This window comes from Camelus bactrianus, chromosome 4 (assembly GCF_048773025.1).
Source record: "Camelus bactrianus isolate YW-2024 breed Bactrian camel chromosome 4, ASM4877302v1, whole genome shotgun sequence".
NCBI classification, from domain to species: Eukaryota; Metazoa; Chordata; class Mammalia; order Artiodactyla; family Camelidae; genus Camelus; species Camelus bactrianus.
The window spans coordinates 101,231,928-101,253,296 of NC_133542.1; the positions used below are offsets into that span (position 1 = coordinate 101,231,928).

General features: G+C 35.2%; 1 long non-coding RNA gene across 3 annotated transcripts in view; it reads left to right on the top strand.

Annotated features, from left to right (window-relative positions):
* The window catches only part of LOC141577564 (uncharacterized), a 541,558-nt gene that overhangs the window by 279,454 nt on the left and 240,735 nt on the right, over nucleotides 1–21,369 (top strand). The window contains exon 3 of one of the 3 annotated variants that reach the window (XR_012506821.1): nucleotides 2,439–2,510. The exons of the other annotated variants lie outside the window; for them this stretch is intronic. This is a non-coding gene — a long non-coding RNA (uncharacterized LOC141577564). The remainder of the gene's footprint in view (nucleotides 1–2,438; nucleotides 2,511–21,369) is intronic. 3 annotated transcript variants of the gene reach the window in all.

Here is a 21,369-nt window from a genome sequence, read left to right on the forward strand (position 1 = left end):
AGAGTGTGCAGAGAAAAATAGCAGAAACATAATGCCTCTATCAGTGAAAATATTTTTATGTGGTATTGAGTTTGATTTTCCCAAGGTATTCAGCTTAATTGCCAGATGCAACTCAGCTTTGCTATTTTACCTATAGACTTAGCTGCTGCTTTTATTTTTCATAAACTCACATCTGTGCTGATGTTTCAAAGTGTCTCTCTCTGACTTCTCCCACTGCTACAACAGTTCTTCACATTACCATTTTTCTAAGTAAAAACATCTCAGATTCTTTATTTTTTATCCTGGACACACTGCCTCTATTTAATAATTGAAAGCAAGGAGCAAAGCCTTAGATCTATCAAAATGGTTAGTTTTTTCTTTTTTTTACTGTTTTTGTTAGATTTTAAAATTTTTCTTTATGTATTATATTTTTTCCTTGCAGTATTTATCAGATTCACATTGATGAACATTGATTAAAGCAGAGCCACTTAGATTAAACAGAGTAATAGAATTTCAGTATTGGCTTTTTCCTTTAAGATAATTTTGGTCAATGACTCCCCTAAGTTTGGGGGAAATGAGTATTTTAACTCCTTACAATTTATACTGGGTTATCATTGAATAAACTTTCCCTTACCAATAGCTGCACTAGACAATGTATGTATATTTTTTTGTATAAATGCATTAACTGAGTGCTATTATTTTGTAATGTAATCATGATGCTGAATTGTCCATTTAATAAGGCTTGGAATTTAATGTACTCTTGAACACTGTTTATCACGGCCTTGTGATGGGCCCCAGGAGAATTACTTAAATATACATTTTGGCTGCATTTTTAAAGCCATGACTAAAGAGGTAAGGTACCAGAAATCAAAGTATTAAGCCCTAAGGGAAAATTAAACTGCAGGAGATTTCATATCAAGCTGATCAAATAGATTTGAAGAATCTCCTCCAATGTTAAACCTGTTTTTGTAAGAGATCACTGAAATAAGATAATAAATTTTATAAGTTATATGATAAAATGTATTTGGCCAGACCCTGTCCATGGGAATTTTTTAAATGCTGTTCACTTAATCTGGTAAACTGTGAAATTCAGAGTTAAACTTGGGGGATAGAGGACAGTTTATTTGAGCAGCTTTCCCAAATGTGAACCAGAAATAAATAATGAATAATAAAATCAGATTAAAGAAAATGTAAGACTACATAACAAATCAACTAGCAAAAAATTCAGGATAAGTTTTTTTTTCTACATATAAATACATGCCTTATCCTAGTCATGTGATAGAAGTGGGTACAAAATTGTGAGCATCACTAAGATAAACATGTTATCTGTTACTTTATTTACAGAGCCTCTAGGTTTAAAAAAAAAGTATTCAGGTGAGGTAAATACAGGTCTCCATTCTGCTGATTCCTGAGAAAGATTTTTCCATAAATACTCTTAATGATGAAATGCTTTCATCACTTTGAGATGAAGTGATAACAAATTTTTTTAAAAATTGTCCCTTATCAAATTTTTTTCTGTAAATGACCAAAATAAATATTTACATTTTCTTCTGGTTGTTAGTAAATAACCTAAGACTATCAGGATAAATGATTACAAACTTTTATTTCCAATGAAATATACTGAAGCATTGCTTTTGGATGAATAAGATAGCAGAGGAAATAATTATGGAATATCTGAGGTTCTATTGATTCTGCTCTTCCCTTTAGTGAGTTTTTTTTTTTTCTCAAAGTGAAGGATTAAGTACCTAGAGATCCACCATAAGTCTTCTTGGAAAGGTGTTGAGGAATTATCTGTAAACATGGCCAAAATTCGCTTTATGAATGTAATCTAGGTATGTTCTAATAAATATAGTTTTACAAGGACATAAATACTATGATGCAAATAATTTTAGCCTAAATAATTTTTGATTTTGATGATACTAACCAACTGACAGTTACATTGTAAGCTGATGGTAAATGTTCTAAGTCCATTAATTTTCCTTACGTAATAGAATGATTTTACCAGATGTATTCATTTTCTATTGCTTTTATAGTATACTGTCAACAAACACATTACCTTTAAAAAAAAATACCCATTTTTTTTATCTTGGATTTAACATGTGTTGTTTTACTTTTGTGTGTGTGTGTGAAGTATAGTCAGTTTATAATGTGTCAATTTCTAGTGTACAGCATAATGTTTCAGTCATAATTTACATACACATATTCCTTTTCATATTCTTTTTCATTATCATCTTACAATTCTGTGTTATCACAAGTTCAGGCGGAGAGTGACTCAGCTTCTGCTCAAGACCTCAGTAGGCTGGAATCAAGGTGTTGACTGGACTTGATTCTTACTTTATTCTTAGCATTGTTTTATATTATGTTCATTGATGAGCTCTAGCAGTTTCCTGGTAGTGTCTTTAGGATTTTCTGTGTGCAGTATCATGTTGTCTACAGTGACCATTTTACTTCTTTTCCAGTTTGGATCCCTTTTACTTCTTTTTCTTCCCTGATGGCTGTGAACAGGACTTCCAGAGCTATGTTGAATGAAAGTGAGTGTGTGCATCCCTTTCTTGTTCCTAATCTGAGAGGAAATTTTAGCCTAAATAATTTTAGCCTAAATAATTTTTGATTTTGATGATACTAACCAACTGACAGTTACATTGTAAGCTGATGGTAAATTTTCTAAGTCCATTAATTTTCCTTACATAATAGAATGATTTTACCAGATGTATTCATTTTCTATTGTAAGAATCAAGTAAGAATCAAGTTTCTGCTTGTCACTGTCAAGTACAATGTTAGCTGTCAGTTTGCTTTTATGGACTTTATTATGTTGAGGTATGTTCCTTCTATGCCCACTTTCTGGAGAATTTTTATCATAAATGGATGTTGAATTTTATCAGAAGCTTTTTCTGCATCTTTTGGGATGATCATGTGTTTTTTATTCTTCATTGTGTTAACGTGGTTTATCACATTCATTGATTTACGGATAGTGAAATATCCTGACATTCCTGGGGTAAATCCCACTTGATCATGTTGTATGATCCTTTTAATGTAATTCTGGAGTCATTTTTGCTGGTATTTTGTTGAGGATTTTTGCATCTATGTTAGGTAGTGCTGTTGGCCTGCAGCTGTCTTTTTGTGTGATACCTTTGTCTGGTTCTACTATTAGGGTGATGATGGCTTCATAGAATGCATTTGAAAGTGTTTCTCCCTCTGCAGGTTTTTGGACCACTTTTGAGTAAGGGCTGTGTCTCTTTTGTGTAAGCTCAACAACGTAGAGCTGTGCTTGTGACTAAATATAAAGACAAATGTACACTGAAGGCAAAATGCCAAGGAGAAAATGATAAAGTTTCAATTAAAGTGAAATAAATACATTTGAAATAAAAGTAAAATGAGAGGAAAGTGCAGCTTTATCATAATATGATTTAGTGAAAATCTTGAATGAACAGTCTATGTGGCTCTCATCTCTGCTGTTTTCCACATTGAATTATCAGTGCCATCTTGGTTTTGTCCTTGAAACAATAAAAAGACAGGACTGCAGCTTTTCAAAAGTAGCCTCAGGAAACTCAATTATTGAAGCAAGCATTTTTTGATATTTATATTGCAGTACCCTTTAAAATCGTTAAACTTAGCACCTTACTCATCTTCCATTTGTGATTATTCATATAGCTTGCTGTTATATCAACATTGCCTTATTTCTGGTAATTTTTATGAAGATTTGACTAGTAAAATTCAAGAACAGAAGCTATAAAGAAGAGCACTTAAATAACCTTCTAGTTTATGTTGGGTTCAAAATAGTGCAGTCTTTTCATGGCTTGAATATATTGAAATTCTTTTTTTTTAATAATAGTAAATTCAAGTTACTGTCTTTTCAGCCATGATGCTATTTACACTACATTTTTGTAGATTTTAGAATTTTAACTCTTTTCTAATACAATATTTAGAAATATCTTCTATATATAAATTGTTATTTTAAACATTTCAGCTTTATAAAGAATTAGTTTGCTGTGATCACTTTGACCTTCAATAGAGGGCTCAAGACATACCACCATTTACACTATCACCAAGAAAAAAATAAATTCTTAGATGTGAAGACAACAAAATATGGACAGGATCTATATGAGGAAAGCTATAAAACTCTGATGAAAGAAATCAAAGAAAATCAAAATAAATGGAAAGGAATCCATGGTCATGGACATTAGGGTTCAATATTGTTAAGATGTCAGTTCTTCCCAACTTTATCTAGGTCACACTCAATTCCACACAAAATCCTGATGGTTCACTTTTTGGAGAGGAACAAACTTTTCTAAACGTAAAGCTATAGAAACATTCAAAAATACCAGTGGTTGCCAGGATTTTGTTTTGGGGAGCTGAACAGGTGGAGCTCAGGGCATGTTAGGATTGTGAAACGGGTCTATATTATAATGTAGTGGTGGGATATGGCATTACACTGTTGAAAACCATTGAACTATACCATATGAGGAGTGAACCCTGATGGGAACTAGACTTCAGTTAATAATAATGCATCAGAATCAGTTCATCAATTATAATCCATGTAACATTAATAGTAGGGAAAATGTGTGTGTGGGAATGTGGCTATATGGAAACTCTTTCTGAGCAATTTTTCTGATTCAAAAAGCTCTAGGAATCTGTTGAAGAATACCTCTTTATTGAAATGAATACACAAGCAATGAATGGGAGAAAATATTCATAATATATGTGACTAGTTCAATGTGTATTATATACACAACTCTTAAAAAGGGATATTAATGAGACAAATTACACAAAGGTGGGCAAAATGATTGAATAGACATTTCACACAGGAGAATACACAAATAGCTAATAATTTCATGAATACTTATTATCATCACTCATCAAGGAAATTAAAACTAAAATTATAATGAGATACTAATACACACCTAATAGAGTGGTTAAAATAAAAAAGAGTGATGATACCAAGTATTGACAAAGACACAGAAATCTAAATACTGTATCAGGAATTTGTTTGACAATTTCAGTAGGAATTCAGAATACACCTATCCTGTGAACCAGCCATTTTATTTTTTAATATTGCCCAAGAGATATGAACATGTATGTATATAAAAAGACATACATGAACACTCATAGATGCTTTATTCATAATAACCACGTACTGGAAACAACTGAAAGGTCTGTCAACCACAATATGGATTAAAATAGTGTAATTTATTCATACAGTAGACTATTACTCAGTAATAAAAAACATCCTATAGGTACAAACAACATGGATGATCCTCTAAAACATAGTTTTAAGCAAGAGAAACTAGACAAAAATAGTACACATTTTTTATGTCATTTAAATCAGGCTCCTGAACAGGAAAAATTATCTACAGGGAAAGATAAAATAACAGTGGTTGACTCACAGACTTGGCAGTGGAGGATAGGAAGGAAGGGTCTGGGGCGTGTCATAAGGAATATTTCTTGGTTGATGGAAATACTCTGTCTTGACAGAAGTGTGGGTATATTTTGTGTGTGTGTTTTAGACTTGCAGGCAGTATCTGTACACTTCACTACATGTACTTTTTCCATCAGTGGAGAATAATTTTTAAAAGTGCAAGGGAGGAATTAAAATGTGTAAGAGTGGCAATAATGTGTAATTTTCTATACTAATCAGAGCTGAGGATTATAGAGCTTGGCTCCCCATAGAGTTCTGGTTACTCAGAAATTATATAAACGGGATCCAACTCCGAGCCCACACCTAGGAATATAGATCCAGGCAGGACGCATTCTCAGCAGTTTGCCGCTTACTAATTGTGGGATCTTGGGGAATTAACGTAATGTATCTAATCACCAATTTCCATGTTTATAAAATAGAAATAATGCCAGGAATTTGAGCATTTATTGAGATTATATAGCTAGTGTGCTTAGCTCGGCTTTGTACATAGTAAATGCTCAGGAGAGGCGTCAAGCGCTGTTACTACTGCCGTGCAGGCGGGGTATCGAGGTTCCCTAGTTACAAAGGTGATGTTAGCGTGCCTCTCATGCACTCATTTGCAACTACAATTGTCATATACAGTATGAATGCAATAAAAATTGTAGACTATTTTGTCCTGTAAGTATTCCTATTATGTGACAGCATCATTAAAATTGAAAAGAGAGGGGGAAAAGTTGTTTTCCTGTACAACTATTCAAAAACCTGCTGTCACAACAATGATAAAGTAGAACTTATTAAAAAGCCTCCGTTACTGAGACAACGTGAGGAAAACAACGTGAAGATATTCATTATTGGAGTCATAAAATTGCAAAATTAAGAATGTATTTGTAACTTTGGCAAATGAGGTGTTTACAAGTTTGTCATTAGAAATGACGCTTTAATGAATGGGTAAAATTGCTGGCAATTATCACATTAGCCTTTTGACTAAATGATTATATGAGATTTCCTGTAAGATGATTTAAACATAGCCTCACTGACCCTATGTTTCTGTTCTAATTTTGGTGTTTCCTTAGAATTCATCTTTAAAATTAGTTTAAGGGTTAACTTCAGTTTTTCTTAGAATTTACTCAAAGTATATAAATAGACAGAAAAAGTTTTCTGCTAAGTGTCAGGTGTGTAAATGCTCACATTCAGCCTAAAAGAGGTTTAACTCTAACACGGTTCCAAATTTCATAATCAGGAGAGAGTGGTGATGTTTCTTGTCTTCAGATTTTTTTTTTATGGCTGAAGAAAGTTTAAGAGGTCAGTTATGATTTCTTTGTGAAGTAGACACACACACACACACACACACATTCTGATGGCAATTCCATTTCCCAGATATGGCAGATATTTGAAAGATATATTTGTTTAGAAATCACAATCCAGGTATCACCCCCACAAACACTGTCTCATTCTACCAAAAACTTTGTTGCATGTGTGCTCCAGTGATGGTCTCCACTTTACCTAAATTAAGTTTTCTTTCCATGCCATCCAATCCATTCTTGAGCTAACTTAAATTCTCCTTCCATGAATTCTTATGTTCTCTCATCCTTCACCAAAAAAAAAAAATGTATATATATATATATATATATTTCTTATCTCTGTCTTCCCATTTTCAGTTACTTCGTGTCTTTCCTGTTTCACTTGTTTTATACCTCATGTGTCACTTTTCAAGTACGACCTTACACTATGACTGTTTCTGTATATATTTTCATTTGTTTTTTGTTGTTGTTTAGGGTTTTTATCTATTTTTATATATAGTGGCTAACATTTGCAAATCTCAAACTCCCAAATTTATCCCTTTCCATCCCCTTTCCCTGGTAACCATAAGATTGTTTACTATGTCTGCAAGTCTGTTTCATTTGTAGGTAAGTTCATTAATGTCCTCCTTTTTCCTTTTTCTTTTCTTTTTTTTTTTTTAAGATTCCACATATGAGTGATATATGGTATTTTTTCTTTCTCTTTCTGACTTACTTCACTTAGAATGACAATCTCCAGGTCCATCTGTATTGCTGCAAATGGCACTTTTTATTATTTTTTATGGCTGAGTAGTATTCCATTGTATAAATATAACACATCTTCTTTATCCAGGCATCTGTCTGTGGACATATAGGTTGCTTCCATGTCTTGGCTATTGTAAATAATGGTGTATGAACATGTATCTTTTTGAATTAGAATTCACTCTGCATATGTGCCCAGGAGTGGGATTGCTGGATCATATGATAGGTTTCCTATATGTTTTTAAGAGGTAGGTTCTCAGTACATCTCTATTGGTTAAATTGTAGACTCATACACATAAAACTGCAGCTATTTCTACTTCAATATAAAGTACCACTCTGCTTCATCACTTGAAACCCATTTTAATTCATCCTTCATATATTTCTTTTATGTTCCCTACTTAAGCCATTTTTAAACTAAACGATATTAAAACAAAATACCATGTATATTTTATTCACAGAAAGTCCATTTATTATATAAGTGGAAATAACTACAGAAAGAAAACAAACTTTGAAATGTCAAAAGTTTAATGTTCTTTTTTCCTTGACCTAGAGGTCTCAACCCTGTTCTCCAAGTGGGAAAGCATTTTACAAAGTTAATTTATACCAAGAACTAGAGGTCATTTTCAAGGAACCCCAGAGAATTAGTACCAAATAAGTTATATGGATTTCTGTGATTGCCAACAAGAAAAGTCAATTTCCAGTGCTAATATCTCAGAATTTAATTTGATCACTCTTGTTAGTATAGTTGGAAGTAATATTCCTTGGAGGCAAGCAGCTTAATCTGTGAAGAATGAAGAGAAATTTAAATCCACATAAATGTGCTTAACAATATTCTACAAGAATGCCATACCTTGTATTTTTTCCTGAGGTTACAGATAGTCATGAAAACATGAATCAGATATCTATGCCTCCAAACTCAAGAAATAATAAAGAGAAGGGGTGGAGAGTTAGGGTCTTGCTGGGTGATCCAACATTACAGGAGTGCTTGAATTGGTTCATATACTCAGATGATGGACATATGATGTAAGAGAAGGAATAAAGCAATTGGAGGAAGAAAAAAGAAATTTACCTATGAACAGGTGATGTGTAGTAAATTGTTCATCCCCTCTAAGTCTTGATTTCCTTATCTGTAAAATGGGAGCATCCATGGTTTTACTCACTGTAGATGTAGGGGATGATTTAGCCACTGCCTACTGCCTCAAAAACTGGAAATGAGTCAGAAGAATGTCTAACTTTGGGTAAATATCTAACTTCTGGCTAGCTTTATTCAAATTTTCAGAGATCAAAGTGATGAGAGACTGAAATGTGTATCAGACTCCATTGCTCTTAACTGTCAATGTCATGTATCAAGTAATTATTGCTTGAGCTCACCTGCTATTTGCTCCTTGATAAATAATTCCCAGCTCAGTCCATCATGCAGGGAAGGGAAAGTTAGGTATCAGTATGAGGAGAACAGATTGCTGGGGTTTGAGTCATTTCTCTACCGGTGACTGTCTAGCGATCATGAGACTTTTCTCTATTTCAGTAGCTAATGCTGTATATTTAAAGCATGTAGAATAGGACCTGATAAGTAGCCATTAATATACTTAATATAAAAATAGTCACCAGTTTATTGGTTCACTGGGAAGCCCTTCTGTTCTGAGCTGGCCTGGCTGATCGGCACAGTCAGCTGGTGAGTGGCAGGGGCTCGGTTGTCGAGGACGTCCCCAGTTACACTGAGTTTGGTTGGTCCCTGGGGCCCGAGGTGGTGAGGCTTGTTTCCGTTCCGTGTGTTCTCATCCTCCAGCAGGCTAGCTCAGGCTTCTTCATAGGATGGTAGAAAGATTCCCAGTACATGAAGGAATCAGCGTGAAAGTGCTTCAAGATTCTGCTTGCATCATGCTTGTTACTTTCGCTGTTGGCCTAAGTGAATCTTAATAGCCCTGATCCAAGTGAGTGGCAAAAGGGTCTACTTGAAAGAAGGCGAAGCATTGTGTCTGATTTTACAACCTACCACACTCTATATGCACTCATACTTCCATGCACACATATAGATCTCATATATACATATGTCACACTCACTCAGCATATTTAAATTAATGAATATGTGTTCATTCATTCCTTCATTCATTCATATATATGCATATATAATGTACATATTTACTTATTCATAAATATGCATGAGTTATAAGTAAAATATAAACAGGTGCCCTTCCAGGACAATAGAAAAAGCAGTTGATCTTTATAGACATATCAGAAATCAAATATATGTACGTATAAATGGAGAAAAATAAATCAATGTATGGTGTGCTACTGCATAACTTATATTAACAAGTCACATCGCTGTTTGCCATTGGTGAGATTTAAGAGCTCCATGATATGGTAGTGTTTTTTATTCAGTTGTGTAATAAATTGTCACCAATGTAATGTGTAGCCAGACTGCTCTGTGTATACAGAGTCCTACTCTTGGCATTGAAGATTGAAAAAAACAAAAAAAAATTTAAGGTTAAGTAATTTAAAAATCTAGCTGACGTAAACCTGCAGATACATATTTGAAATTAGCCTAAGCAAATTCTAAATAAGTTGGTGCAATTATTGGCATTGATCTTGAGTGGAAATGAATGAGTAAAATTAGCTGGAGGGACTCAGGGAAGAAGCTATCTGGGGGACCTGTGTGATAAGTTTCTATGTCAAGAAGAGTGCATAGCTGAGTGGAAGAACTGAGTGGGGAAGTAGTGAGAGGTAAGTTTGGTGAAGAAAACAGGAAGCACATAGAAAAAGAGCACCTGCAACATTGAGTAAGGGAGTTTTCGTTTAATGTCATAAGCAAAGGGGAGTTACTGAGTATTCTTAGTAAAGACAGAGTCCAGTATGATGTTCACATTGTGCGGGTGACTTCTCTAATTAGCAAGCCTCTTAAACAGTTCAGGAATATAAACTTGAACATTTAATTCACCTTATTTTAGTAGGTTTAAATGAACCTACTTTAATAATTTTAAACTGGTACAAACATATCACCAGATATTTAAATATAAATGTCTAGTTTCCTTTCTCAGTAATACATGCTCTAAGTAACTTAAGAAATAATTTAGACATGATTGCTAAAAAAAAAAAGTACTTCACCAAAGATAAAATAGATAAAAATTATCATTGAAGTAATGAAAATTGGACATTGATCTTACTTTTCTTTAGTTTATCCATAACCTCTTTAGACGTGTAGAATTAGAATTAAGTTTCAGTGCCTCTTTAAGAATTGTCTCTTAGTAACACAAGGTCAAGTGTAACTTTTCCTATTGTGTTGGAGTTCCTGTGCCTTGGGGCTGGCGGTGAGCAAGAAGACCAGCTAGGTGCGAGATCATAAACAGAACATGGTAAGGTTCTGCAAAACTAGTTATTTGTCCAACTCTTACCTAAATGAAGGAAGAAGAGAGTGATAGTAAAAAGAACTACAGATTGGGAATTTATTTGGGGAGATAATTGCTCATTCTCCTTCCTGCCAGCAAGACATGTGAAGGGATGATCAGAGACCCACTTTAAGATGTTAGGGCTTTTTTCACTTTTGTTTGTTTGTTTTTAATTTTAAGGATATGAGAAGCATTTTCTGATTTCAAGCCAAAAAAAAAGACTAAGTTTTGTTGTGGGCACAAAAGCAGCAGGCTGGTATTGTGGGTTGGTAGAAAAATTTCCAGAGGCCTAGGAGAGTTGAGGGAAGTTTAACAGGGACACTGCTGTAGGCAACAGCTGGCCACACAGGCAAGAGGGTGCAGAGGCCAAGAGCGGGGTCTTTTTTGGGGGGAGGAGCTGTGCACATGAGGAGGAGGAGGCTGCGTGATCAGTTCTTGAACAGGGATGTGATTGGTTGTAAGAAGGCAGGGACTTCTCTGAACTATAGGATTTATGACATTGATAAAGGCAGGATGTGAGGCCTGTCTGCCTGGGGTATTGAGACTGGTTATCTCCTGGGGTAATGGGTTTTGTTAGGGTAAACACACATCAAGAGATTTTTTTTTAAATTCTGCAGAAATGCAAGTAAGTGGAGTGGTGCTGCCTTGGGGAGTCGGGGTTAAGATGTCAGTGTCTCCAGGCACACAGAGAACCCAAGAGTGGGGGTTTCATGACTCCAGAAAGTGCCACCTGGCTCTACGGGTTTGAATGGCCTGTGGCAGCAGAGGGAAGCAAACTGCTTGGACAGTGGACAGACCTTAAATGCCATAAAGCAGTTTGCTATGGGCCAGAATTGGGCCTTGTGGAAGGGAGTGTGGGCCAAGAGAGAGGGCTGTGTGGAGAGACAGCTGGAAGTTAGATGCTGACAGAGCAAGTCTTAAAAGCCTAATTGAAAGAAACCTCATCTTCATCAGGGAAATACCAGAAAAGTGGTCTCTAATGATGGTTATGTGGAAAGAAACCTGAAACTACCCTTTGGTAAACACAACTACTATGATTTCGGCATTCGACACACACGTTGTCCAGATGTTAAACTGCAGTTATCCTGGCCGCAGAACATGTGTATTTTCTAGAACCTGTTACCCTTCCTCTAAGTCTGGGAATAGATTCAAACATCAAGTAGCTTATAGAAGAAAGAGGTAAAGCCAGCAGGAGAGAGAAGCAGAACTTGAATTACATGAAGGCTTATTTGCTAGTTCAGGTCAAAGCTGCCTAGAAGGGGAATAGCTTTGATTCAAATGAGAGAATAAAGTTTTGTCATTAGACCATGCAGGATTTGTAAATACTACAATGTGATTATAAAAGCTTTGGGGTTTACTCAATGTTTTATACAAGGATGGGGAAGAACAACATAGCAGTTTGAAGGTGTAAGATGACAGCGGGTGAAACTGCTTTTTGTGTGAACTCACTAAGTCTGGCTCCTTTAACAAACCACACCCTAGTTCATTTAATAGTAGGTGTGTAAATTTTAATCTTCTCAAGATACAGAAACTATGTTGATGGCCTGGGGTGAAATATGTTGATAGGATATAATGACCTAAGCCATTAAAAAAAAAAACTGACAAATAGTAAAATGTAGTGATATCAGAGCTGAAATATCATTTCAATGGGGGGGGGATCCGTTAGGCTTTGAATTCTGCCGAGAAGTAGATTAAGACAACTGTGAGATTTATTATTTTAAATGCAAGCTGTCTCTTTTTTTGTCAAGGAAGATTGTCTTTAGATATGATCCCAACATGTTTAGAAATACGAACTCTAGCAAAGTTCAGCCAAGTCATACTTAATGGACAATTACTATTATCAGGAAAGCCAGCCCCCTGTGCCAAATATAGCTTAAAACTTGGAACACGTTTTTTTGAAACACTGGGACAGGTATTCCTGTTCTAAACATAGATCAGAAGTCAACAGTTCTAACAATGTTTTAAAATGTTTAAATTTGTAGGAAGAAAGTTCTTTGCCTCCTTTGATATTCAGACTCAGGCAGAACCTGAACTTCATTGCGACAAGTTGCAGAACATGTGAAGTTTAACTAAAAATGTGTGGTAATAGACAGGTGTACATGCACTCATTTCCTTCCTTATCTTTCTAAACAAAGGCTAATAGCCAGCCTAGAGGTCAACGTTATCAAAGCACTTACACCACCACTTTATTTACTTAAAGTTTCCCTCTAGGTTTTTTTCATTAACCAAAGATTGACATCTTTGGCTTTAAGTTACAGCCATGATTTTTAATCAAGTCCAAATTAAATCTACCCAGGATACACAATTTTATTTCACAAATGATCTGTTTTTCTGCAGCAATATTAAACCAGTCAGCGGCTGACACAGAGTTGGAAGATATTTGTTTTTTCACCATAATCAAGGTATTCTCAGGCTAGTGTAACAGGAGGGGGGAAATCATGAAGACTAAGGGAGTGTAAAGGCACTGATATAATGAAGACCTGTTGAATAGTAGCTGTGCGGGTAAGAAATGAGCACTGTGGTGGATGACAGTAGATGGATTAGAGCTACAGCCATTTTAAGAAATGTTTTAACAGGAGTGTTATGGTAGATGAACTGGAAGATGAGTGGTTACGTGACTGGGTTCTGGTCACATGGTGTTCTGAACAACTTAGGGCTTTTTGGATCCCACAGATGTCTTGGTCAAATGGGTGTTCTGGCCACGTTAGGGAAGTGAACATACATTGGGGCTGGTTATATGAAAGTATGCTTTGCACCATGAGACTTGTAGACTGAAATAAAATGCACAGCCTAGATGTGGAGAGTTACATTTTATTCAGCGGACATTTCAGAAGACTTGAACCCCTTTGAGACAGCCTTCCAGATTGCTCTGAGGGACTGCTCTGAAGAGGTAGGGGAGGAGCCAGGATATATAGAAGTTTTACAAGAAAGCCAGGTAGTTGGCACATTAAAGATTACCGTTAAAGTAAACCAGACATCTCAAGTTAAAGAATTTAGTGCTTTTCTATGTATAGGAAAGTGTGCAGAAGTCTGGGCTCACTGAAATAATTCCTTTGACAAGCACCTGGCTATGCAAAGCCAGTATATCCTGTCCTTTCTTATTCTGAGTCCCCTCAGAGTACACTAATGTGGGTGCTGCACAGGCTGGGTTACGGGCTTGTCTGCACCCTGAGTTGACTGTGGGGAGTGGTGGCAGCGGCTGATGACTTCGTGGCTTCAACATTCTTTGTTTATTTATGTGGCTTGCAGTATTTTTCATTCACAGACTGAATGTTCCCTATGACCCAAATCAAGATAATAGTTGTTTCCCTCAGTCTTATCTTCACCTTTCATAATTTATCCTGGTTACCTTATGTAGTAGCACAAAGTTTGGAGGTACCATCACCTGTGGTAACATGGAAAATGAAATCTGTATCTAAGAAATGAGTTGAATTTGCTAAGTTTTGTTCTCCCAGTTGAGGCTTCAGACATCATGGAGCAGAGAGGAACCACCTCAATTATGGCCGATCTGAATTTCCCACTCACAGAATTCATAAACTTAATGAAGTCAGTGTTGTAGGATGGAGGTTGAACTGTTAGTAGCATAGCAACTGATAACGAAAGCACTGGGAGGTTACCATTGATTTTTTTCAACATTTTTAATGACTCAACCACAAAGGAAGTTGGACTTGAAAGAAATACAGTTGAACTCCAGGAATACACAGATGAAGAACAGAGAGGGGCAGTGCGAGCTGACTTCCAGTGTGTGCAGTGCTGTCGCGTGGACGACAGCTTACACTTGTACTAGGGAACGCCTGCGAGCAGGACTAACACCTCACACTGCTAGGTCAAGGAAGCAGATTCGACACCTAGTAAGAGGAAGTATATTTCTATAATCAGAGCAATAAAACTATGGACTGGTTTTTGAGGTAGAGAACTTCTATACTTTTCTTCGAGGAAAGCCTGGATATGTCCGTGGTGGTAATTTTCTAGGGAAGATTCTTGTTTTAGGTAGAACAGTGATTGAAGTAGTTCTAAGATATTCCAACCATAAGGTTGTATAGCAGTGTATAATATACCCCATATCTTAATACTAGTCTATTTCAAAATTTAGGTTTGTGGGAATGAAGACAAAGGAAATTGTTATATACAGGTTTTCAGTGATTTGCAGTTTTGAGCCTGACAAATACCTAGTACTACACAATTTTCAATAACAAATATTAAAAAACAGTATTGAATTGATTAATGAAACATCTGCTTTACCTATGTGTGAAGGCATAGTTGCTACATAGGGTAATAGGAAGTGATCAAAAGAAAAATTGTATGATAATTATCATCATCATCGTCACATCATTATTTCTATTATTATCTTTGAAGTAGTGATTATCTACTGATTATTTATTCTTTTTGCTTTTTAATTAAAGTGTAGTCAGTTACAATCTGTCAATTTCTGGTGTACAGCATAATGTCCCAGTCATGCATATATACACATATATTTGTTTTCTTACTCTTTTTCATTAAGGGTTATTCCAAGATACTGAGTATAGTACCCTGTGCTATACAGAAGAAATTTGGTTTTTATCTATTTTTATATATAGTGGCTAACATTTACAAATTTCAAACTCCCAGATTTATCCCTCCCCACCCCCATTCCCCGGATAACCATAAGATTGTTTACTATATCTGTTTCTTTTGTAGATAAGTTCATTAGTGTCCTCTTTTTTTCTTTTTTCTTTTTTTTTTTTTTTTAGATTCTACATATGAGTGATATCATATGGTATTTTTCTCTTTCTGGCTTACTTCACTTAGAATGACAATATCCAGGTCCATCCATGTTGCTGAAAATGGCATTATTTTATTCTTTTTTGTGGCTAAGTAGTATTCCATTGTATAAATATACCACAACTTCCTTATCCAGTCATCTGTCAGTGGACATTTGGTTGCTTTCATGTCTTGACTATTGTAGATAGTGCTGCTATGAACATTGAGGTGCATGTACATTTTCAAATTAAAGTTCCCTCCAGTTTGGTCATTTATTCTTGCATCACAATTCTAAGCATATAGTCTCCTGTATCTCATTGTATCTTCCACTGATTTTACAAAGAAGAAAACTAAGGTCTAGAGAAAAATATGACATACTTAAGGCTACCCAGTTAAATGGATTAATTGGGAATTGAACCTAGCTTTTCTATAGTGAGTGAGGTCAGGTTATTACATTATACAGTCTCGTGATGTAGATTATATCTGTACTTCTCATAGTGGAGGATTTAGTCATAAAAAGGAGATGGACGTTTTATCTAATAGAAGGTCTCCAAATAGCTTCCCTACTCCAGTTCACATTTTCTGAAATCCCAGTTAGGTACTTCCATTTAGTTCTTGATTCAATAGAGTATGCAAGTATTCTTCACTTCACAAATGACATTGAGAGGGATTAACTAATATGTTCTGCTAATAGATTAAATGTAAACCTGACAGAATTTAGGGAGCAGGGAATGGGTGGGTACTGTGGAGTTGTCAAAAAGGATGAGAAGTCATGAAATTGGAGGAAGGAGAGGCTGCCAAGGACAGACGTTACTCATTTAATATCATATTCCACATAAAGGACATGCAGTACATATTTCAGGGAGGAGAGGTATATAGTATTGGACATTTTCATTTTGAAAACATTCATCTTTGGGACTAGCAAGTTGTCAACACATGTTGTACACAGTAGGTAAGTCAGTTTGCATCCCAGTGGAAGTTGGAAAGTGTTGAAAAATCAAGGAGACAAATATAGCCAACACTGAGTTAGATAAATATTTTTGAACTTGTAGAGAGTCTAGGTAAGTAATGAGAAGTTTTCTAAATTTCAGTTGTGAACTGATCGTCTTCCTCACACTCTTTCAGTGAGGACTGAGGAGAATGTGCAGACATTTAGGTAGGAGGTAACAAAGTCAGATGGGGATGCTGGAGGTGGACAAGGAAATAAATCATCTGTAATATTTTGCCTTTGCTTGAGAGTTTTCTGAAATGTATTATACTGTCCACAACAAAATTCGCCTAGTGGGAAAGAAATGAGAGTAAATCATACACTTTTGTTAGTCTGGTGTGACCCTACTAATACCAGAAATTTTCTGTTTGGATGCTAAATGACAGTTTGTATAAAGGCTAAGATGCATGAGGTTCAAGCTGTTAGATTTAGTTGGAAATGATATGTGGAGGGAAGGTGTTTATGGGATTTGCCTAGTACATTGAGTTCAAATTCAGCTTTCTATTTGAGGTTCAAATATTATAACTTATATTTATATTTTGGATACTTTTCATAATCTAGGCAAAGAATCCCTCACATGCAAATTAAATTTATTATGAAATACATAATAGTTAACAAATTTAAAGAACTAAGTGATGAAAATATCTCTACTTAAGAAAGGAACTGAGACTGAAAAGCATTTTTAAAAAACTAAACATAAAAAAGTTCTGAACCAAGAGAATTCAGTTGCGAGAGTGCTCCATTTTCAGGTAAAATGCAACCTCACATTAAGCCTGATACTGTGTGCTTTGAAATTTCCATGAACGATGATTCAAAATCTGCAAGCTGTGTATTTAGACAAAATTAATATTTCCCAAACTGACAGTGGCTATAATGGAAATAATAAATGCACCATTTCCAAATGTGCTGGCACTGTATCAGCGGGAGATGAGGCCGAATAAAACTGCTTCTTGTCACATCCTTGATGAAGAAAAATGCTCACAACTTCAAAACAGTCTTTTTATTCTGTTTTTTGTAAATATGCCCCAAATGTATCTAATTTTTTTTCAGATGTAGAGAAATATGGAATAAAAAAAAAAAAAAAAAAAAAAAAAAACCTTGAATGGGGATTAGATTTCTTAGACCATGATGGAGAAATAGGTACTAATAAATTAGCATCAAGTAATTCTTTTTTGTATGTTAAGTTTTAGAATAAAAATTGTTCCTAGGCCAAGTACTTCAGGGGACTTTAGGTCAATTTAGCTCTGAAGAGAGTTTTCTAAAACTATATGTCCCACACAGATTTCAATAGGCTTGAAAAGAGTGGCAATTAAAATTTTTCCCCTACATTTATTTTTCATCTCCTTCAAGCATATAAATGTACTACATAAAAATCACATTTTGTAAAAAGCTAAACAGAGTAAACAAACCTCACACATTACATTAGTGCTTATATAATTTATCTTGAAACATTTATTCCTTTAAGTTTTTAAGGCAATGTTCAAATTAGTATTGCTTTGATTTTTACCTAGAGGCAAAGTAACTATTTACATTATAATAATTTTATATACACATGTTATACAAGGTATAGATTAATTCTTGAGTTGTGTATGTGTGTAGAATATTCAAATCCAGGATGAAACCTTGGAGATCACTCTGGTGCTCTTGTATTTCTATATTTCAACTAAGTACGTTGAAAAGGTTGCCCACTTGTCTTCATAATAGCACTTACATTATTTCCTTGTCTCATGGTCATCTGGCTTCTTTCCCTAGAAATCTATTGAATAGGTTATATACATTAATTTCTCATTGACTAGATCGGATTGCCTAATTTCAGTTCTCATCTCTTGTGGAATCATCCATCAAGTGCCCTTGTGAAACTGGACTCCAGGAACCTCCACACCACTGCACAGTTCTGTTTCCCTTCCTGTCTCTTTCTTCCCTGGTTTGCTTCTCCATACTCCTTCAGTGATGCTATTTCCACTATTTAAATTTTAGCCACTTTTCTTTTAACTTACACATATTTTGGGGAGTGTCAGGCTCTTTCATGGTTTCAGGAAACATTTATGTGCCTCTGATCCTCACATAGCCGCTCCCATCACCCTGCTATGTCCTTATCTAAGTGTCCATTGCCCCCGATCTACTTGGACACCAGCTGGACCTCTAAACATCTCTGGCCATTCAGCCTACACCACAGAAAGTATAGGAAAATTGGAGTTGGAAAAGACAGTGTTTTTAAATGACACTGGTTAAATATTTTGGTATTGACAATTTTATATAAGCACATGATCACATGTACAAGTGTGCCATAGTCCGCGTCTAGAAAGAGTCCTATGGGAACAAGAATCCAGAAACATAAGTTTAATTCACTTCAGTATGTATCTGCCTCTCCCTCTTCTCTTCTAATCTGTGCTCCACCCGTCATCCACGACATCCTGCGTAGGTAAACTTCTCTTTATTCCCACAATTCAAATAACAATGAAGCACAGCAGACAGAGCCTTTAAAACTATATTTCAATTATTTTTTTTTCAAATTTTGTCACAATCCAGACAAGAATCCCCCACTAAATTGTGAAAATTAAGGAGATTGTTCATGACCAGCTACAGCTTAGCCTCAGGGTAGGGCCGGAGTTGCTCACACTGCTTTGTGACAGCTGATTGTGTTGACTCTATTTCTAGCTTCAGGTTCAGTGGCCGCATGAGGGTATCAGCAAACATTACAAATCAAGACGTAATTTTGGAGATCTGGCTGTGAAATACATATACCAGTATAGTGCTGTATAGTCTCATTTGAGAACACATGTGAATTATGAAATTATCATCATGCAGAGGGCAACACCAGCCACATGTTGCTTAAGCAGAGAACAAGTTTCTTACAACATGTTGATACACATTTCCAGAGCCCATCTTGAGGTACTGTTCGATATAGCATTCCTTTGGTACGTGTGGGTTGTGTGTTGCCTTTGTTCATTTCCTTTTTCAGTTTTCTGGATATTGGCTCTTTTGTCAGTTAGGGTGTCTCCTTTTTGTCTAAAGGTGATTATCAAACAGTTCATATTTATGTATTTCCAAAGGAAAGGGGAAACTCTTTATGGTGATTATTTCTTGGGATTCACTCAAGTTTGAATTCATTTAGTTCAAGTGAATGAATTGCTCTGGCCATGAGGGTGGGATTTTACTGATTAAATGATGTTTGTGTCCTATTGCCTGCCTTTCGGTGTAGTAGAAATCAGTTTCCATCAAAAGACAGACCTTTTAGAAAGAGGCAGTTTCCAAATGAATAAACTCAACTACATTGAATGTAATAATTATATTCATGTAGTTTCTACTCTGGTGAGGGTTTCAAGTGATAAAAAAAAAAGTAACAAAACTAGAAACAAAGAAACATTAAGCAAAGCATTAAACAAAGTGATGTTACAGGGGTGGCAATTAAGATGAGAACCAGAGGGAAAAATGAAACAGTACTGACCATCTCAACACCAAGAACATTCTAGGAGACTTCATATAATGTATTGTATAGTAGCTCTGTTAAGCTAACTACAAGTGTGTATTCTAGGATTATATTGTTATCTGTGCTTCACTTCTGCAATATTATTAGGACTTTATTGGGTGTACTTTTAACATCTCCATCATATTTAGTGTGAAATAATTTTGCTTGCCAATATTAGAAGTCAAGTGGACACTGTTACTCAGAAGGAAAACTCGGGAAAAGTATATAATGTCCTTTGAATTATCTTAAATTGTATAGTCCTTGACCCAGATTTGAACTTAAAGGAAATTGCTGAGACACTCAGTTTCAACAATCTGCATTAGAATGAGGTGCAGAATGAAGGAAAGAGTCAGGTTCAAGACACATTGAAAAATCATTCCAAATTGTAATATCATTGTGAGTTACAGATGTGATAAAATTCATTTGTGCAACTTTTAAAATGTCACAGAGAGCTCTATAGCTTTTTGGACTGTCAGGTCAGTAAAAATTTCTAAAAAAAAATGGCCTCACAATCCCACATTTGTATTGTATGCTGCACATCATTTGAAGATGGATCTATTTAAATGTAAATGTACAGTCACAAAGCAGTGAAACCAAATTATATGTAAACAAAGGTAGTTGAAGAAATTGAGTAGTTAGGCATTCTCAATCAAATTTAAAGGCAGATTTGTTTCCTTTCAAAAACACGGCTTAGCAAAGTTTAAACACGTCTTTTCCAGATTTGTTATTGCGTTACGCCATGTAATATGCTGATAGAAATATAGCAATATTTTGAACAAGTTCCCACACTTTTGTCAAGTTTATATTCCAGATTCATTCTCTAACAGTACAAAGAATTTATTCATGTAATTTTTAAATAATAGTGAAAAAGAAGGAATTCTGGGAACTAAAAGGGATGCCAAGTGACATGTATAGATATGTAATTTTCAGAGAAGTGCATTATTTTGCCCAATGGTATATAGTACATTAAATGAGACAAAAAATTCTGTCACTGAAAAAAAAAAAGGCAAGACCATATTTAGAATTATGAGGAGATAAGGATATGGTATAAAATGGAGCTGTAATATTGCAAATGATTGAGGTAAATATGATCTGAAGCATATTAAATGAATACGAATTACAGTTACTTTCTTTGAGCCAACAATGGTAGGGAAGATATTTGATAAAATCATGATAGCCTTAAAAAAATATTGACTGGTTAGGTAGAGCCTAGTTGTCTGTGAGTTGTCTCTGAATTCAAGTATACTACGTAAATATTTATGGAATAATTGAATGAAAAGTTAATAAGTGATGACAACTAATATTTATTATGAAATATGTGCAACAGGGAAATTCACAGGAAATCTTAAAATGAATAACTTAGATGTGGGGCTATT